Here is a 7,943-nt window from a genome sequence, read left to right as displayed (position 1 = left end):
ATTATGGAGTTCAAATGTGTTGTGTTGGAAAAGAACAACAATTATATCTAATAAACAAGATGAAAGAAATCCACGTCCTAAATGTTAAACGTTAAACTCGAAATGAAAAAATATGCATCAAGTTAGACAAATATAAACAAACATCAAGTAACTACAAAATGATCAACCATCATCACCAACATAACCAAGCATTGAAAAAAGAACCCAAAGATAAAGAACATACACCAATTGTACTTTAGTACCTAAACTAATACAAATGAATTAACAACCAATTCATGCAAATATGTCCGAAGAACAAACGATAACTAAGGTGGCGACAAAACAAACTACACATCAAAAGTCTCTAGTCAATACATATGTACGTAACCAAAAACCCCATAGTACACAAATTGTCAATCAACCAAATTTTGACCCATTCCAAACACAAGACTCTAAATATTAGAATGGTACTAGAATCAGCATATGTTCAAATTACCAAGAAGAGCACCCAAAATCTCATAATAAATGAAAACACACAAATTATCCTTTTTCTCACCCTTCTTACGATGATCTGAAGAAAACTCTACCATGCACATATCTTTATTCTTTGACAAACTTCCTTTAACGATCTTTTTTAAACATGAAAGTTCAAAATTCTAGCCTTTTACTCCTGCTAAAAGCTACCTAAACCTATTCAACATACAAGTCTAGTATATTATCTCTATAAATGGGGATTCTCACTAAGTACAAACATCTACATGTTCAAATCATCACCGTCAATGCCAATCTTCACATCAAATACTATAACGATCTCATGACCATAAATCAAGCTATCGACCAAATAAGTATATTTATCATGGAGAGAAAGTAAAAGTACCATAGCCCAAAGCTACTTACCAAGCTTTAAACTTGTGGCCTTCGACCTCATGTTCAAATAATCATATACCTCCAAATGATTCTTCATACTCGACCCCTCCCTCAACTTGTAAGTGAGATTCAACTTCATCGAATCTAGCATGTCAAGTAGTGACTTCGTTAAATAAATCTCCTTAAGATTATACCAAATACCCTCATTAGTACTCGCTATACTAATATTGCTAATCACCTCTTTCTCCCACAACAAACCATAGAGATTTAAATGCCCATAATCTCATATTTCATTATCATATACTAAAAATTACCATCCTTATTCCATATTTCATTATGAAGGGTGGAGCCCTAAATAACATAAAATTCCCTTAACATATGATGATGATAATCTGGTAGCCAATATATTACTATAATAAAAACATACATTTTATTGAACACTTGGAAATTAGCAAACCTAAAAAATAAGGAAAGCCCTAAATGCCTCTAATGAAAACCTAGAAACTCTTATACCATTATTAAGGGATAATATGGCAGATCCAAATTATTACCTTAGCAATACAAACATATCATGAATATATATATATATATATATATATATATATATATATATATATATATATATATATATATATATATCAAACTCGTGATCCCATAAATAAGTGGAAAACCCAAGAACAAAACGGATAACAAACTAGAAATATGATAAAAAGTCTAATAACGAGAGCAACACAAGCCAATTTATGTACATCCATACTGAGAAACGGTGTTGCAAGTCGTAATATTCCATGAATTAGATAATCACACCGGTCCTGAAAAATGAAATAATTTTAAAGCTTCAGGACCAATAAGAAAAAAATGGCCCTCATCTTTATTATGATTTTGTATTTTTAAATAAAAATATATAATGAAAAACATTGGGCCCTGTACAGCTGCCCACTTTGCCCCCCTCTAAGCCCCATGTAGATAATAGCCTTGAGATATTATTATATACTCTAAATGCAACGTGGTCTCAATACAAATACGATGGGCTATTTACAATATAAGCCTAAATACGTAAAAGGGATAACTAAATATATAATATAAATATGAATAATACAAATATGTCTAACAACCCCCCATAGTCGAAACAGGATGTCTGGAGCGAACGTTCAAAAATTGGATCTAAAGTCAAGGAACAATGAATACGGGAGCTCGTAGGTGAAGATGTCAGCATACTGAGAGAACAATGGAACATGAAGAACACATATCTTGCCCGAAACAACTTTCTCTTACACAAATTCAATGATAATCTCAATATGTTTGGTGCACCGATGTTAAACTAGGCTGGTGGATAAGTAAACACTAACATTTTACAATATACCTAAGTAGCGGAAAGCGATGGGTACTGAAGCTACCATAAAAGCCAACTAGTATCTGCAATAGCGTTTGCGATGCCACGATACTTGGCTTCATCACTAGACCGAGAGATCGTAACTTGACGCTTGGACGACTAGGAGAGAAGATTCTCACCAAGAAAAACACAATAGCCCAAGGTGGAGCATCTGGTGGATACGCAACCGACCCAATTAGCTTCAGAGTATGCAATAAACTCGCGAGAAGCTGAAGCATAGAGATGTAAGACATGATGGAGAGTGGCCCAAATGTAGCGTAGAATATCTTAATGTAGCGTATAATATGCTTTAGAGCAACAAAGTGAACTCTATGGGATCATGCATGTAGAGACAAACCTGTTGAATAGCATAAGAGATGTCGGGGCGGGAGAAATTCAAGTACTGTAATGCACCTACAAGGATTTGATAAAGAGTCGGAGTCTGAGTAGGAGTCCAAGTAGGTTTCCAATTAGACATTTTTTTGTATGGTTAATCATCTCGGTTCCTGTAACGTCACAATTTTTAACATAAATTTTACATTTTTAAAAGACCGACATTCTCTACATCGATGGTTTTGTATTTACGAGAACCTCAAATTTTCTTTAGATTGGTTTAGCTAACAATCAACCGATTTTCATTTCTATTTTTGTGTAGCACACTAATATACTGTGTCGCAACGAAACTTCGAAATATCATAACTTCCTCATACGAAGTCAGATTTAGGCGTTTTTTATATCCACTTAATCGTATTGACATATACTTCATCTGCATGATGATTATTTTGGCTAAAAAGTAATATATTTATACTTCAAAGTTTATAGCGAATGTTCTATATTAAAACTTACAGTAAAGGTGAAAAATGGGGTGTTACAGTTTCATATTTTTTGTTGGGACAAAAACATGCCATGTCTATCTCTCATGACTGCAATACCATGAAAGTAATTGAACACTCCAAAATCTATCATGGATAATTACGACCAAAGCATCTGAATAACCTACTAAAGGAGATCCACAGAGGAGGCAGTCAGGATAATGTCATCAACATAAATAAGAAGATACGCGATCTAATTACGCTGTCTATATATGACGAGAGATTATTTCGATTTGTTGTTTGAGAAACATGAACGAGTGATAAAATGAGCGAATCGATGGTACCACGCACGTGCAGCCTGATTGAGACCATATAGAGAGCATTGAAGTAGACACATGTGATCGAGTGCTGAGTGATCTCTAAACCGGGAGGGTGATGCATGTAGACAGTCTCTTGAAGGTGCCTGTGAAGAAATGCATTCTTCACATCCAACTGGTAAACCGGCCAGTGGTGAGAGTTAACCAAACTCAAAATAGTCTGAATAGTTATCGATTTAATCACCAGGATAAAAGTATCCTTGCAACCTATACCTGGTCGTTGGCTGCAACCATTAGCAACCAATCTTGCCTTGTATCTAGCTAGAAAGCCATCAACATTAAGTTTCTTTTGGAACAACTAAATACAATTAACCACGTTAGCATTATAAGGCTGAGGTACAAGTACCCAAGTCCTATTAGAAAATAAGTGAATTATATTTGTCTTTCATCGAATTTGGCCAGTTAGGATCTCGGAAAGCTTGAGCGTATGAACACGGAATCGGAGAGAAAGAGGAGATGTGTTGGTTTTAAGGTTAAGTTTGTCAATAGGTTTGTAAATACTGTGCGAGGCATGGGTGGCCATTGAGTGAGTTCGGGGGAGAGGAAAGAGGTGACAAATATGGAACAACAAGATGGGTGTGATACAACCAAGAGACTGTTTGAGATTGCATGGGGGTTGGAAACATAGACGTCATCGTTTGATGAGGTAGTGACATCGGAGGAACCGACTACCGAGGAGTGAATGACAGCAGATGACATGTGATTGGAAGGATCAACAGCATCGGAGTGAATAGAATGATCCTGATATGTGTGGCATGTCTTTTTGGGTTATTGTAATGATTTCGAGATTCATCAAAGTCAAGGAAGTCATAATTAGGGGGATAATATCATGAGTCATAGAACCAAATGGTAAGACGACTTCATCAAAATGACATGTCGTGATATAATGATTTGTTTGTTGTGGAGACTAAGACAACGTAAACCTTTATGGTTACAAGGGTAACCAAGCAAGATGCAAGGAACGGATCAATGTTGGAGTTGGTTGGTATTATTAAAATGGGTATAACAAAGACATTTGAATACACGAAGGTGGGTGTAAGATAGGTGTTTGTGAAACAATTTATTAAATGGAGTGTCATGTTTAAGAGCGGTTGCTGGAAAAAATTTTAATCGGTGGGTGACCATACGATGGGCTTCCACCCAATATGTAAGTGAAATATGGGTTTGGAATAGGAGAGTACTCATCATATTATTTAGCGTACGAACCATGCGTTTGGATTTACCATTTTTTGGGAGGTATAAGGACACAAAAAACGCATGTGAATACCATGAGTGTCACAAAGTTGGCAAAAATTAGTGTTGTCATATTCTTTTCCATTATAGCATTGGAAATGTTGAATGTCGGTTTGAAACTAGTATTTAATAAAGGCGTGAAAGTGATAAAATTTTGAGAACACATCAGATTTATTTCTAAGAGGATACACCCAAACAAAGTGCATAAATTGATCAAGAAAAACCGCACAATATTTAATACCACTATGACTTTGTAAAGGAGATATCCACCCATCGGAAAGTATAACTTGAAAGCAAAACAACTCATCAGTTTTAGACAAGGAAAAAGATAAACGAGCATGTTTTCCAAGTTGACAAGCATGGCAAAGTAAAGGAGACTCTTTTTATTACATGAAATTGAATTAATAGAAATTAAATGCTTGAATACAGGTTGACTGGGATGACCAAGTCTTTGATGCCACAAAGAAGAGTTGATGGAGACAAAGGCTTGAAGGTTAGACTTAGTAAATGAATACAAATCACCTGAGTTATCACATCTAAGGAGGAGTTGTTTGGTCATGAAATCTTTCACAGAAAAACCAAATTCAACAAATTCAATAGAACACTTATTTTCACGAGTGAGTTTACGAATGAAAATGAAATTTTTAATCATTTTAGGAGTAACAAGAATGTTTTTGAGGTATAATGTGCAAAAATAATTAATATGAAGGATACAAATATGTCTAATAAACAGGGTGCTCATATTATTAACCAGTAATCAAACCAAGGGTTAATGTCAAACAAACCTTCAAGTTTTCAAAGTTTTGTCGGTTTTGCCTAAAGTTGAATTTAATGTCCATTTTTACCCATATATTTTCCAAAAAAAATATTCGATTTTACCCTTTTACAGGTTATAACAGGTTTTCCAGATTATCATTATATTAATGTAACATACACGTTCAACTATCGTGTTATGTAATTTTAAAAGTGAATGAAATATGAATTTGAACAATGAGTTCTAACAGATAGTTTTTACTACAAGTAAAGTAAAACTATGTTTAGAATCATTCAGAAATTATTGGAAGTCTTATGCGATTCCAATCAAATATCAGTTATTGAAATTAAGTAAAAATTATATTATTAAAATTAACAAAAATATGAAATTTGAAATAAGTGAAAATAATGTTAAAGAAAGTTTTAAAGAACCTTCTTAGAAACATTTAGGCGAAAACCTAATCGAAATCTGAGTTATAACGAAGAAGTAATGACTTATTGAAGTTTCACGACAGAACCAGCACGACGCCGTATGACATAAAAAGTGAGTTTACGATAAACTACTTTTTAGCTTTAGTGATCTAAATGAAAGTTTTAGTCTTCGTTAAACCGAGAAATTTCATAAAAAGAATGTCAAAATCTAACTTCATATGAGGAAGTTATGATTTTTCTAAGATTCAGAATAACAGTAGACAATTAAAAAATCGAAATAAAGATCGAGTGATTTTTAGCCATCACAATCTAAATGAGAATCGAAGGTTTCATCAATAGTAATACAATGGTAAAAAGACAGACGAAAACGAAGTTATGAATTTTTAACGGTCTTATCCTGTCCCGGCATGTTAAAAATATAATAATAAAAATGAAGTCAAAATTAGCTAATGGAGAATAAACGAAAGTTGTAGATCATAATCTTACCTACGTGTGGATATAAAGAACGTCAAAAACGGAGTTCGTATGCAAATATACGAATTTTTGAATTTTATGGCATGATTTTCGAGACTGGTATGGAGTATCTCGTACGCCCAACGTACTCATTGTAGGGCCTCGGATCAACCACGTCGCCAATTTTTGCTCAGATGCCACGTATCTAGTACATTTGACACGTTCGAAGACACCAAGCCTCTACGCCCCGCGTACAAGGGTTACGCTCCGTATAGTGGACCGCCTCGATGTTTGCCCAGCATACATAGGACTTATGCCCAACGTAGTCAGCAGCTACGCAACCTATAAATAGTAACCGAGGGTCTCAGGTTTTTGATTACAAATTTTATTCTTTCACACATTTTTACTCACTCTCAAGCATCTCTAACACCCCCGCCGCCTAGGGAACATCCCTAAAACCCGAAGCAAGTCCCGACGCTCCAATGTTCCCGAGAAAAAATTATTTTCAATGTAACATCCCGGTATATCAGAATTAGAGTTGAAGGGCTAAAAGTGTAAGTGGGAAAGGGCAACTCGGCGGGTCCACGAGTGGACTCGGCGAGTAGGGTCGCAACTCTGGTCGCGTGTTAAGTGACCAACTCGGCGAGTTGGTGCTGAATGGAGAAAACCCTAATTTCGGAGGTTGAGCCCTATATAACGAAGATAACACTTCTTACCCAGCCTCTTTACCTTCCCTTTGAGTTCCAGAAACCCTAAATTCGTGTGAGCCTTCCTTGGTGAGAGATTAGAGCCTTGGAAGAGGTAATCTTGGAAGGAAATTGAAGAGCAAGAAGAGTGGATCAAGGGGCTTTGCAGAGAATTGGTTCATTCATCAGTGGGAGCCTTCATTTGAGGTAATAACCTTTTGTTTGAGCTTTTGTGCATCTAGATCTATCATTTGTGGGAGTTTTGGGGCATAAATGAGGTTCATCTCAAGTTTGGTGTAAGATCTGAGGTTGCTACCTCAGATCTAGGTAATTAATGATCCAGAAAGCCATAAAGTCTATGCTCAAGAGTTGTTAGTGAAGTCATGTTGTCCTAAACCCTAGCCCTAGAGTGTAAAATGCCTAGACCTTTTTGGATCCACGTAAAGTTTGCCACTTTACGTGATGGATGGCTTGTAAAAGAGTAGATCTATGGTTTAGAGCTTCTGCATGGCTTGGAAAGCCTCTATATGGTTTCAGATCTAGGGGTACTCAGCGAGTCACAAGGGTGTACTCGGTGAGTTGCTTGAAGATAGGCTGGAACTCGATGAGTTGGAAGAACAACTCGGCGAGTTGGTTGAATATGGGCAGGAACTCAGTGAGTTGGAAGAACAACTCGGCGAGTTGGTTACAGATAGCCTTGGACTCGGCGAGTCTGGTCGTGAGGTCCTAACCTTTCTTCTGGTTGAGCTGTGCATCGGTGAGTCAAGGGATTACTCGGTGAGTCGAGTGTGAAAGGACTCAGAGTTGCTGGACTCGGCGAGTCTCGAGGTGACTCGGCGAGTTGAGTCGCGGATTGGGGAAGTTCTATGCATGGGGACTCGGCGAGTCACCGGGTTGACTCGGCGAGTAGACTCAGTCAGGTGTTGACTTTGACTTTGACTTTGACCAAGAGTTGACCAGTTGATTTCCAGGGGCATTT

The sequence above is a fragment of the Lactuca serriola genome, chromosome 9 (genome assembly GCF_051521515.1).
Source record: "Lactuca serriola cultivar US96UC23 chromosome 9, Lser_US96UC23_V15, whole genome shotgun sequence".
In the NCBI taxonomy this organism is placed as follows: domain Eukaryota; kingdom Viridiplantae; phylum Streptophyta; class Magnoliopsida; order Asterales; family Asteraceae; genus Lactuca; species Lactuca serriola.
The sequence above is the reverse complement of the archived record's forward strand: the minus strand, read 5'-3'. Positions refer to the sequence as shown.